This window comes from Arvicanthis niloticus, unplaced genomic scaffold, assembly GCF_011762505.2.
Source record: "Arvicanthis niloticus isolate mArvNil1 unplaced genomic scaffold, mArvNil1.pat.X pat_scaffold_78_arrow_ctg1, whole genome shotgun sequence".
Classification (NCBI taxonomy): domain Eukaryota; kingdom Metazoa; phylum Chordata; class Mammalia; order Rodentia; family Muridae; genus Arvicanthis; species Arvicanthis niloticus.
This window is the reverse complement of record NW_023046387.1, coordinates 1-13982: the sequence shown is the minus strand read 5'-3', so window position 1 is coordinate 13982 and position 13982 is coordinate 1. Positions and strand designations below refer to the sequence as shown.

Genomic DNA, 13982 nt, shown 5'->3' with positions numbered 1-13982 from the left:
CTGGATGTGATGACAGCTTTTATTTGGTGTCCACGAGTAAACTGTGTCCCCTAGTCTGCAGCTGTCTGTGGATCAGGGTCCTTGCAAGGAGGATGGTACATGAAGGAGTGTTGGGCAAATTGAAGTTGGCAGGAAATCATGGTTTTCGGTTGTTTGTTCAGCAGCAGGCACTGCCGTCTCCTGAGTGAGTGTACTCAGCTGAAGCACAAAGTAAAGATGTAGTGGAAAAACAGAAAGCTACTGGGGGAGCAGACTGAACAGCAAGTGTGCTGTGAGGAACAGTGCAGCTCTGTGCGAGGCCACAAGAAGATCTATGATCTTCTGCCAAGCAGCAGCAGGTAGGGTGTGACATCAGGGTCCGATTGCCCTCATGTCTAACCATAAACATGGACAAACCCATGTATCTGTCCACAGACTTATCCTGCTACTCACCTATGTCTCATTTAATTCTTCATTTAATCATTTACATTCTATTCAAGTGGCCTCTTTCATGAGGTTTGGTAAGCAAATGCTCCTGCTCTGCATGAATCTGCAGTTCATGAGGGAGATAGACTGATCACACTTCAAGCACCTACATGCCACTAAGTTACAGGAATGCCATGCGGTATATTCTCTTTACAGTAGCATGGATCTTACAAGGAGGAAATAAAGGGCCATTGCTCACTTGCTTTATGGGAATCTCAGGCAGGAAGCAATTTTCAAGGTTGAGAGACAAGGGAAATGCCAAATGAATAGTTCTAATTATTGTCTTTGGGGGTCGTTGGTTCTTTCTCCTTTTCCTTGTATCCCAAGATGGTCAGTCACTTCTACACTATGTAGGTCTAGGGACACAATGACAGAGCCTGAATAGCAGCTTGTCAGTCATGTTTTTTGTGAGTGCTGCTGGAGAGTTCATTCCTGGCTCTTGAATTCTGAAGCTGGCTGCATGAATTGGAGTTTAGTGCTGTGAGCTGAAACCCTGACCAAGGTAATTCGTTCAAGGACATTTAATTGGGGGCTAGCTTAAAGGTTAGAGTCTTAGTATTTTATCATCAAGGCTGGGCATGGAAGCATCAAGGGAGGCATGATGTGGGAGTAGCTGACAGTTCTACATCGGCATCTGAAGGCTGCAATTCAAATATTGACTTTCAGGTAGCTAAGAGGAGGGTCTTAAAGCCCACAACCACAGTGACACAGCTACTCCATCAGGGCCACACCTTGTAATAGTGCAACTCCCTAGGAATATCATACAAAAGCCATCACACCGGGATATGGGAAAGGGTTTTCACAAGCTGAGGGTTGCTGTGAGAGATTTGATGCTACAAGAGAAAAAAAATTACTCCAATCATATCAACCAAATCTGAACAAGAATTGTGCTTTCTAATCCTTCCTAAGTCACCAGGAAGGATGACTGAGAGGGTGGTGGTCTCACTTGGCACATTTGCATTGGATAGCCTAAATTCAATTGCTCCCCCTGCATGATGAATTCCACATTGCTTTCTGAAGGATTGTTATAACCAGCATCACTGTGAAGAAATAAAGAAAATCTTTCTATAATTCAATGAAAACAAAGACGCAGCATACCCAAAATTTTGGGACACAAGAAAAGCAGTGTTAAGGGGAAAATTCACAGCACTGTGTGCTTTCATAATCAGTCCGGTGTCATCATCTCCCAGCAACTTAACAGCACACCTGAGGTCTCTAGGACAAAAAGAGGCAAACCTATCTAAGAGGAGTAGATAGCAGGAAATACTCAAACTCAGAGCTGAAATCAACCACATAGAAACAAAGAGCTAGATACAAAGTGTCAACAAGAGCAAGAGCTGGTTCTTGAGAAAATCAACAGGATAGATTAACCCTTAGCCACACTAAGTAAGGGCACTGAGACATACCCAAATTAACAAAATCTGAAATGAAATGGAGACATAACAACAAAAACAAAAAATTAAAATTCATCATGTCTTACTAGAAAAGCTTATACTCAACACATCTGGAAAATCTAGATGAATGGATGATTTTATAAACAGATACCACATACCCAATTAAATCAAGATAAGTAAACTATCTAAACAGTCCAATAACCCCTATAGAAATAGAAGGAATCATAAACGACCTCCTAACAAAACTTCCCAGCACAAATGAGGCCATTGGTTCTCTAATCTGGAATGAGTCTGCACAGATCATCTTTGAGGCTTTGAAGACAGGTGATTTTGGTTCCAACACTAGCACTTCCAGATACCTCCAAACCTTTTCATCTACAGGCCCATGAAACAAAAGCTACTGCAAAGGGTGTGGAACCCCACATTTTAGGCCATGGAATCACAGTGTACTACACCTGTCCAAGCATTGGACCATGTACTATCTGGCTTGTCCACTTGTCTAAGAGCTGTGGTGGCTACCAGTATTCTAGTGAAAGAAGCAGAGAAGTTAACTCTGGGTTAGCATCTTATACTTACATTCACCCCATGCAGTTGAGGCTCTTCTCAAAGGAACACGGGAACCCCTGCTGTTTGATGCACATGTGAAAAAGTAGCAGTAGCAATTTTGATTGGCAGTTCATTAAGATAGACAGGCTGAACACACATTACATACCCACATGCCATTATGCTACAGGGGTTCCTTTTGTGTGCGTCCTTGACTGGAGCACAGAGCTTTGAGTGATGTAGTCAGGGACTGCAGCTCATTTGCTTTGTAGCGGGTCATGTGAGGTCACAGGTAGGAAGCATTTGTAATTCTTGGAGACCAGTGAAATTGCAAAATGAGTGGTTCTCATTGTCTTTTGGGGGTTGTGCGTTTTGTATATTTTCTCTCCCTTTTCCCCTGCATTGCAAAATGGTCTCTTAACCCAGTCTAGACCTTGGTTCACATTGACAGAGCCTGAGAAGCAGCTTGTCAGTCCTGTTTCATGTCAGTGTTCCTAGGGTTCTCTCCTGGAGCTTCCATTCAGGAGCTGACTGGATGAACAGGGATGTGTGAAGAAAGGCTTCTCTCTGGCTCAGGTTAGGGTGAAAGATGTTAGGCTTCAAGAGAAAAATTTCTCCACTCTCTCAACCTAGTCTGCAGAAGAAGTTGCTCACTAAGCATTTTTAGTCCCCAGGGATGGATAGCACAGTCCTGGTCTCACTTGAAACATCAGCTTTTCTACATTCATGGTTTCTCCAGTCTTGAGGTCTCCTTATTGTTTCCTGCTCACTTATGATTTCTGGTGTGTCTTTGGGAAGGGGGATATGCATGTCTGTGCCAATATGTATATTGGTGGGTGTGCTGAGAGGGTAGTTAACTACATGTGGTTTTGCAGTCCTTCTGTGACACAGTTTCTTAATCCCAGGTCTCTCACTGAATCTGAAACTTCCTGTTTTGGTTAAGCTGTCTGACCAGCATCTTTGAATCTTTTGTCACCTCCCAGCAGAGCTCCTGGTATTGTCTGATCTCAAGTCACTGCTACAAGGGTAAGTAACTCATAGAGAGGAAGAACATGGTGGCTGTCTCCACAGTTTTTACATATTTTATTGTTTTTGTGTTTTGTTACTGTTGTAAAAAACCAGTTTATTTAACATGGATGAAGGCAATGCTGTCTGTTCCAGGTGTCAGACACACACACTCGGCCCACTGTACTTTCTCATGAGCTTTCTTGTCATTAGGCTGAAATCTCTAGGGAGAGGGAGGAGGGTGTTGGTGGCCCAGGATGGGTCTTATCCTACAAACCTAGGCTCCACGTAACCCACATGTGAGTTTTCCAACCCAATAAACCTTTATTAAACAAACAGAACCCATGTTGCCCAACACTTAAAACTGAATAATTCATATTTAGCCCAGCCCACCCTTCCAAATCTTGCCATGTGACCTCAGATTCCCTTTCCCAGTCCTTCCCTTGTTCATTACAACTTCCTATCCTGGGTTTAGAGGCCCACCCATGTGCAGAACAACCAGGAAGCAGACATGGTACTCTTGGAACCAGAGTGAGATATGGGCACAATGGGGTGCTCAACAACAGCTAGCTGCACACATGACCAACGTTGTCTCCAAGGATCTGGTGTCCTATTTAAAAGACCCTTAGAAACTGAACACCACCCTCTCATTCTCAAAAGGGTGTATGAGGCTCTAGAGGGAAGAGGCAACAGTCCAGTCACCCCAGAATCACATAGGATGGTTTCCCTGGTCAGGTGGGAAAGCAGTGGTTTGGTTGACTGACCACTGAGGCCATCTCACCTGGGTTCTTATAACTGGCCATCTGCTGGTCTTCAGAATCCAGTGGCCTCAGAGAGCAAGCTTCTTCCAGAATCTCCAGTCTGGGTCCCTCCATGGCTCAGGGACTTTCACACAGCACTCTTCCTCTCAATGCCTACCATATGGTGCAGCAGGAGGAGCAGCTGCATCTCAAACCCTCAGGTCAGGGGGACAGGCACCCAGGCTGGAAGTGACTTTCCTGGCTGCTTCTTCAAGGGCCTTCCCTCTGCTCTACCTCCCAGGCCATCAATGCTACCCTATCACTGTAGGCAGAGGAGCTCCTGGTCCTGGGACCACCACCTTCCAGCTCTATGGTATGGAGAGGTGTGTCTAAGGATGCCACTTTTGGAATTATCTCAGACACAGGTCCCCCCCTGCTGCGATGGTGCCTTGCTCAGAGAGGCTAAGATCCAGCCCTCTCACAGGACAGAAAGCAAGGCTTCCATTTTACTGTTTGTAATTAGAGTCTTTCATAATAAAGACTAGAGATTGACATCATTAATCTGTAGAAATCCCTCGTTTTGCTGTCTGAAGTGATCCTCCAAAAATGCAAAGGACATTATTGGACTTGATTTTCTCTTTTACAATAGAAAGACTGTGTACAGGTCTAGACTGTGTACAGCCCTTAAAGACGAATGTTTGCTTTTACATAGATGGAAGACAGGGATGGTTTTAAAGAGAACATGAGGGACAAAGATGAGAGCTGGTACAAGAATTAATTTTCAACCCCTCCATGACTGTTAACCATACTTCTTTTCATTTTAGACCATTAGTTGGGATATTTTTACTTGTTCCTTTTGATTTCTGGCCTTACATAGGCTGATAACTTTGCGAAAAATAACAGGTAGATAATTTGATAGCCAAACCATTCAGATACATTATCATACGTTAGCTCATGGAAGACCATGAGACACAGAGGACGAGGGTTGTTTGCACTATCCCAGGGTATTCTCTACTCAACCTAAAAGAGGGGACTCCCAACCCTAGACCAAGCAGAGAGGGGCCACCCAGACCCCCTCTGACCTGTGATCTAAATTCTTGAATAGTCCTGCGAGGCTAAGCACTGCAAGGAATATAAATAAAAATTAAAAATATTTTCTTTTCTGGGTTCCCTGAGGGACAAGCCTGATTGCATAGGGTTTAAATTTCAAAATTATCCCCTTCTCCAGGAAAAAGACATCGGGATGGGTCTGGCCCTCATGCCTCACTGGACAATGACAGGAGGATCAGAGCCATTACAGGGTCCCCCCATTATTAGTGGAGGCCAGGCCTCTATCCCTGCCTTTGCAACATTGGAATTGCCATGGTCTTTCTATACTTGGAGAAGGGAGGAGATGTCAGGGGCAGCCTTGCTTATACACCGAATGTCTAAAATCAGCCATAGGTCTAAGTTAGCCTGCTAACACAAAGTCCTGGTTTCTGTGGACAACACTGAACAGATGGCTATAAGATCTTGTAAACAAGTAGTCTTGGTGGAAATTTCCAGCCTAGATAGTCATAGACATTGTGGATAGGTAGCCTGTTATATAGTACCAACTTAGATAAGGACAAGTGAATATAGACAGTCATAGTGGCCTGTTTCCTGAACCTTCACCCAGCTGATACCCTGTACGCCCCCTGAAAACTACAGTCCTGCGCCTTCCCCTTTCCCACATTCTGCCTTTATGTGTTTATAACCACTGCTGTGAAAAAAAGTAAAAATTAGGATTTGATCAGACTATAGGAATATCTTCCTTTGCATTTGCTGTTTTTCCTCCCATTCTCTCTTTCAGGTTATCTCCTGGACCCTGTTTACTGCCCTGCAGGACAAGCCAATAACAAGAAGTAGGGGTCCACAGTCTCCCCACAAATATACTAGAGAAGCTATAAATATAGTGGTATCGTTTCTTTTTTCATTAATATCTCTTTTACATTTCAATGCTTTCCCTTGGGCAGATTTGTATACCGCACACACTTGCTGATTATAGTATCTCTTCAGTGAGCATGGATTTCCTGGGGGATGGATTCTCTGGGATTCACAGTTGAGGTTCTCCCAAGAGAAACACAGGCAGGTTCCTGCACTCCAGATATAATAGCAGCCTTCACTTTGAATGGTGGCTAGGCTTTCTAGAAGGCTGCTATACAGTGCTCTATTCACACATTGCTACACAGTTATTTTTCAATCATTATATATGGACTATTGAAGAAGTGTGTCATTTTAGTTTAACTCTAGCACAGTGTGTACTTCACATTCACTTTCAGCCATTTATTAAAACTGAGAAAAACTTCCAGCCCAGGTGCTCTCTGGCCCTTCAATTTTTTGGGAATACAGGGGATGACCTCAGCTCAAAGGTCATACTGGATTGTCCTGATGAATATACCTGGTGTTTGCTGGATAGCTGACATGGCAGGTCTTCACCAGGCCTTTGTCTCTTCCTCCCCTAGGTCTGAAATACTTCAACAGAAGCTCAAATAGGACACAGAACAGGTCAAGATCTCCCTCAGACACAACTCCTCACCAGCAGCACTGGGTGTGCAAAGCAAGTGAACCCCATTGCATCTCATCCCTATAACCATGGCAATCTTGGGCTGCATTTCTTCTTTCTTTGGGTTCCTATATGTTACAAGGCCTTTATTTTTGTCTAGACCTATGCCCAGCAAGAGTGCATGTATGGAAGGCTTCAAAGAAGTGCTGAGGACATGAGATCTGCTGGTCATCCAGGAGGAGCCTCAAAATGTAAATTTTCACTTGTCCTCATGAGTCATCAGCAATAATTTCAGAGAGATCAGTCAAGCAAATGTTAAAGACTTTGAGGTATTGTCTGTAAATGACACATGCTTTCCTTGGAAGAAATTGTCCAACAGCAAACCCCCACCCAATGGGGCACACCTACATTCATCTTGAAGAGATTGTTACCATTGCTGACTGCCTTTGTACTATATTTCCAAGGCCAGCAACAGCTATAGGTTAGTGCAGCAAATTCTACAGCAAGGAATGCTGCTTAGCTTAATTATTGTGTTTTGGTTTTAATTAGAGTTTTGATTGCCTTGAGTACATGATTTTCTTTCTTTCATTTGAAGTTTTGTTATTTATTATTTTTTTGTTACTGTAATTTGCTGTTTTGCTAAGACTGTATAATGTATACTTTGACTCCTCCACTTTAAGCTGGTATTGAATAAAATTAATATATTTAATGAATTAAAGGCAATCTCTAATTTTTATCTCATAATAATCGTCTGTATTCATGTGTGGTTCACAGTCTTTTAACAGTAGAAGTATCAGGTAGGAATGGACATCTTCAAATGTAAAGTGTCTTAGGCTTTGTTATTAGTTCCCACCAGTCAGAGCTACAAAAGGAATTGTGCTTATGATGTGGATAGTGTGACACACTTTATGGATCCCAAATTCCTGCTGAAAACCACATCAATGCTGTATCTTTGTGGTCATAAATTCAGCTATGTTAAAATGGACTACTCCTTGGATGCTCATGATGAACACAAGTGATGTGGGCTGATCACAGTCTGGGGTAAGTGACTAGTGGTATGATCTCTCATCATGCATCTAAGAGGCATGGAGAGGTGTTGGCTTGTGGGAGATGTTGGTTCTGGTTTTATGGTCAATATGTTTGGGCTAAGCAGTACAGACTCCATGTCAATAGAAGCTGAAATGTCCTCAATTTCTTCTTGACTGGGAAAGCTTAAGCATTTCAGGGTTAGTGGGACTGCAGTAGGGGACTGAGCCATATGTTTAGTGATGGTTGTTGGGAGCAGGGACATAGGTGTGGAGTCCAGAGCTTTCCTGCTCTTTCAGGGATTCACTGTGTCCTCTAGAATTCCCTCTTCAGGTTTCTGTGTGGGACTCAGCATGGTTTCTTTTTTCCCTGTCCTATTTTCCCTACAAGTTTACTTTTGTTTATCTACCTGAAGGGTCTGTTGGGAAAGAGTCCTCCCAAGCCTTCACCATCAGTGAGCAGGAGCAGAGAGTGAAGAGGTTGGAGAAGCTCAAAAATGACTTTGAGAAGATGAAGAATGAGAGAGACGAACTCTGGGGTATCCTGGCACATTATACTGACAAGGATTTGAAAAACAGGTAGTCATTATGCCCAGTTCTCAGCTGACTATCTTGAGCCTTCTCTGTTGAGCCCAGATTTCCACATATCATAGGAGGCTACAACTTCAGGTTGTTCTCATGTCCAAATTCATTTTGCTGATTGGATATTCGACACAGAACTTGAAGTTCAGATAAGAATGAGATGGGGTCATGGGCCATTTTAGTTCCTCCAATGTAAATCAGAGCCCTTGGCATGAATCACAGTCTCAATTAAAGGTAGTACTGGGTGAGCTCTCATCAGTCATTTTGAGAGCCTGGACTGCTGTTGCTTTGTGGGAGAGACTAGCTACTGTGTGTTTATGGTCAATCATTTTTGTAATTTCCTGGAGGTGCTTGGGGTCATTAAGTCTTGTCAAGAGCCTAAAGGACCTGGTTCTACATGCTGCCCCTCAGTGACTGGATTTGCTGCAAGTCATCTGTTCATAATACACTGAGATACTGCCAGATCACTGTGTTTATTTGGGATTCTGAGTGTGTGTGTGTGTGCATGTGCGTGTGCAGTGTGCGAGAGAAGAGAGAGAGAGAGAGAGAGAGAGAGAGAGAGAGAGAGAGAGAGAGTGTTTTGTGTATTCATTTAAGATCCAAGGAGTCTGTGTAATGTGATGGGGCCTGAGGATTTACCTGACTCACTTTTCAGGTAATGATAGTGAGGAGACCTTGGAGCTTCACTTTTAGCAGCAGAGCACGTGACCTCTCTGCTCACTTCTAATGGTCATTGGAAACTCCTGATATATGTCATAATACCTATTTCCCGGTAAATTCTGAATATGTTCTCTGGTATTAATGTAGCAATAGACACAAGGATTTAAAAATTCTTGTCAATAAACAGAAAAAGAGTTATTATGGCTTTAAGTTGGACCCAGGCCCGTGGCACAGGCTCTTGGAAAGTTCTTGGAGACCTAATCTATTTCTTCAAGCCCCCTCAGGGAGCTAAAGCAGGTCAGCTTTGTTCTTTTATTTCCTAGCTCTACTGGGCCCAAACCAAGTTTGACAAGTTTAATAAGCACCAAGAGGACCCAGTACAAAGGAGCCAGGATGTGGCATATGTGAGCTGGGGTTGTCCACGATTCAACTTGAATTGATATAATCCTTGAATCCTTAGTTCAGGTCTTATTTGCTCCATGGAGCATGCCCTCCCACAGGTTCAACTTTGAGACCATGATGCTGGAGATGCAACACCACGAGGTGATGACCTATCTCAAGAAAATTCCTCAGCAGATCAGTGAGGCCTTGTAAAAGTGCCAATAGCTGACTAAAGAAAATCAGCTTTACTGGTGAGTGACTAACTGGTGTGTGACTAACACTGTAGTTTTGCCCAGCTGTAGACACAGAATGTGTCTGGACATCATTGTCTTTGAAACAAATCCCAAAATTAAATACACTGGTTCCATACTTTTTGCCTCTCAAACGGGAAGCTTGCCTCGCTCAAAGAAAGGCTCTAGGATTGTTACCTCTTGGACTCATTTTGATCAAGTGTGATGAGTCTGTGAGCCCCTCCAAATCATTGTCCTTCCCAACAGAGTGTCCTCTAGATAGAAAAGGTGTGCACCTTAATGGAGACATCAATCTACCTTGAGTCTCTGGGGCACTGAAAACACATTTATAGACCTGGTTTGCATGAGACACATAGAAAGATGTGACCTGTTGGGTCTGTTCTCTCCTAGAGAAGGCTTACACTGTCTCTACCTACAGGTAGTTTTCTAATACCAATGACATATATGCAGTTGTGTGGCCCATGTCCTCTTCTGGGAGATACATGAGTCCCTGTTGGTGTCAGGATTTTCAGAAGTACCTAGAGTCTTCTGGAATGTTGCTGTCTTCTGAATTTGAAATTCCTATATGTGAGGTCCCATGGCTACTCTGGTCTGTAGTCTGGGGCTGTCTGGGGATCAGGGCCCATCATGAGAAAAGACGGTACTTGGAGAAGCGGGAGGAAGATGGATGCTGCCTAGGAATCACCATTTCTTCTCTGTGCTTCAGCATCAGGAACTGTCACCTCCTTACAGAATCTCTTCTTATGAAGACTCAAGTAAAAATCCTATGGAACAAGAACAGGCAGGTGCTTAGGGAGCAGATTACACTGGATGGGTTCTAAGGAAACAAAGAGGCTGGGTGTGGAGGCCAGCATGAACATATATGACAAATACACCAAGCAGCAGCAGGTAGGATGCACTAAGGATGACCAGGGGCAGGTTTGCCCTCATGTTTCACCATAAACACAGTCAAGCTCAGAAAACCATCCTCCAACTTGTCCAGGCACTCTCCTATGTCTTATCCAGTTGTTCATTACAGGGACATTTACAAGACTTTCTGTGGAGTTAGGCTCTTTCAAGAAGCTGGAAGATTGGCAAGCAAACCCTCTGACTCAACTACAAGCTACAATTCGTTAAGATAGATAGGGTGAACACACATTACATACCAACTTGCAATTATTCTAGATGGGCTCTATGTGGCTGCCTCCTTTGTAGTGGCACAAAACATTGAGTGATGAAGTCAGCGCCTGTAGCTTGTTAGCTTTGTACCCATGGCTCCAGCTGCATATGTAGGGGAGATGGCCTTGTGAGACATAGGTGGGAGACGAGGTCTTTGTTCCAAAGGGTGCATGCCCAGTGTGAGAGAATTCAAGGGCAGCTAGATGTATTTAGGGGGCTCAGTAGAGGGTATCCCTAATTGAAGTAGGAGGAGGGGCAATGGGATAGAGGGTTTCTGGGTGGCAGCAATGAAGAAGAGGATAACATTTAAATGTAATAAAGTATCTACAAAAAATTATTTTTTAAAAAAAAGAGGTGGTTGGGGTCTTGTATCTTTCTCTCTCCCTCAACCCTTGCATTGCAGATGGTCTCTTAACCTACCGAGATCTTGGGTCCACTAACAGAGCCTGAAAGCAGCTGTCAGTCCTGGTTTCTGCCACTGTTGCTAGAGTTCTTTCCTGGAGCTTGTATTCTGGAGTTGACTGGATGAACAGGGGATGTCTGAAAGGCTTCTCTCAGGCTGAGAATTTGGGTGAGAGATGTGAGGCTTCAAGAGAAAAATTTCTCCAACTGTCTCATACTAGTCTGCATAGTTACTAAATTTTTTTTAGTCCCCAAGGATAGATTGCAGAGTCCTGGTCTCTCATGAAATATCAGCTTTTAACAGTCTACATTCAATGGTTCCTCCAGCATTGTGGTCTCCTTATTGTTTTCCTGCTCACTTAGGTGAGTGTGGGGGGAGAAGGTCATGTGCATATATATATATTATATGATATATAATATATATATATATATATATATATATTGATGGGTGTGTTGAGAGGCCAGTTAATTACATGTGGTTTGATCAGTCTTTCTGCAACATAGCCCAGACTGTCCTGAATCTAAAACTTACTATTTTGGTTAAGCAGTCTGACCAGCATCTTTAAGTTTTCTATCACCTCCAAGGAAGAGCTCCTGGAATTGTTTTTGTATCAAGTATTTGATACAAGGTTTTAATTACCAGAGAGAGGAGAACATTTTTAATATTTCATTGTTTTGGGTTTTCTTGTTGCTGTTGTAAGAAACAATTTATTAACATGAAGAGCCAGTGCTGTCTGCTCCAGGTGTCAGATACACAACTTGGCCCCTGTGCCTTCTTGTGAACTTGTTGTCATTTTGGTTGAAATCATCAGGAAAGGAGGAGGGTGTTTGTGGGTCAGGATGGGTCTTACCCAAGACACCTGGACTCCACATAACCCACAGGTCAGTTATTCAACCCTATAATATTTTATCAAACAGAACCCATGTTGCCCACACTTAAAAGTGAATAGTTTCATATTTAGCCCAGACCAGCCTTCCCAAATCTACCATGTGACCCTTAGTTTCCCCTTCCCAGTCCTTCCTTCATTCATACAACTTTCTAACCCTGGGTTTGGAGGCCACCCTGGTGAGGAACAACCACAAAGCAAACATGTAGCTCTTGTAACCACAGCAGGATATGGGGCACAAAGGGCTGCTCAGCAACAGCTGGCTGCACACATGAGACCAAATGGTGGCCCCAAGTGGTCCTATTCAAAGGAACTTTATGGACCTGAACACCAGTCTCTTGTTCTACGATAGGAGTGTGGGCTCACCACAGTGTCGGTGTCAGTTCACTTTGCATCAAGGAAACATGAAACAGAGCAGCAGGTCATCATGCTGCTACACCTAGCTCAATAGAACAAAAGAGACAAACAGTGGTGTAAGTCAGATTGTGAACCATTCATAGTGGGAAAATTCTTTATCACTATTGAAACTGGTCATAGAGGGAAATCTATTTACCCACATTGAAATCATTTGTAGAAAACCAAGACTGTGGTACTGGAGGTGATAGGAGGCTGCTGTGTCAAATGCATGGGCCTGAGAGTCACAAGGCTGGCTAAGAGTCTGTGTGCCCTCTCTGCTCTTGGTGGATAGTGACTGCCTGCTGGAAGGTCAGGTGGCTCATTGCATCTTCTCAGCATCCTAGTTTGGTTTTCCTCATTACCTCCTACCCTTTTCTTTCCAACTTTGCCTAAGCTTGACTCAGTTATCTTTGGTTCTGTAGTTTGTCCTGCGTATTACTCTCTGAAAACTGAGTTGCTTGGTGTTGCATCTGCTCTAGCAGAAAGGCCCATAAGTATGGGAGGTGCTAGAACAGGGCTACCTCAGACAGCTCCTTGGTCTCTTGTATCCAAAGCACTCACTCTGTGTTCTGTCTTTAGCACTCGGTAAAGCTGTCATTCAAAATGATTTGCTTTAATTAAAATCATCCTCTAGGAGGGTTGGAGAAGTGAAGAATTTCAGACATGCTGATGGATAAATGGGTCAGCCCTGTGAGAAGCCATATAACATCTTTCAGAAAGATATACTGTACTCCCCATAAACCCAGCAATTCCAGAACAAAAAGTAGTTTCCACAGAGAAGTTTAGGGCAAATCATGTTTGTAGTGTACTCCACAGAGCTGACATCCTGAGTAGGACCTACCAGATGTCCATTAGTCAAGTACAGTGTAATCCAGACCTTCCATGGTCTAGGGTGATAATACATGCCACCATTTGGTCTTGATCTAGTCAAGACTCATTTTCCTCCAAAATAAACCTTGACAGAATCCCCTTATTGGAGAAAAGTCCACGTTGTATCCTGGTTATAGAGATTTCCTACATTGCCTGCCCTCATAGCTTGTTACAAAGCCCCACAGAAGGCTGTGGAAAATGAGGGCCTATTGGAAGATGCTGCTAACTTGGAGTCCCCTGCGAAGCAGTGAGGGCAGAGCCCAGGATCCTGCTTGTCCACTCCAATCCCCATGATCCTATTTGCTTTGCTGTGAACCAGCCTACTGTGCACACTTGTGGAACTTGCTAAGCAGGCTTGGATGACCAGCCCTAGCCCATATTTCCATCCTTTTTTATTAGGGGAAAGCATTTATTTTATTGACCTGTCTATAGCTATGCCTACTATTTTCTTATCCCATTCATGCGATTTTTTCTTTCTTTTTGAAAAATTTATGCAGTTATGTATGTGAGTACACTAGCTCTCTCTTCAGATACACCAGAGTAGTGCAATCTGATTTTACTAAAGATGATTTATATCTACATGAGGTTTTGGGATTTGAACTCAGGACTTCCAGAAGACAAGTCGTGCACCTAGAGCGGCCATCTCTCCCGGCTTTTGTTCTTCAAGTGTTTTTATTTCTTATGCCTTTATACTATCCT

General features: G+C 43.4%; 1 pseudogene; it reads left to right on the top strand.

Moving 5' to 3' along the window:
* The first annotated feature begins 4455 nt into the window (after nt 1-4455).
* LOC143433958 (disks large homolog 5-like) lies at nt 4456-10458 on the top strand (annotated as a pseudogene).
* The last annotated feature ends 3524 nt before the right edge of the window (nt 10459-13982 follow it).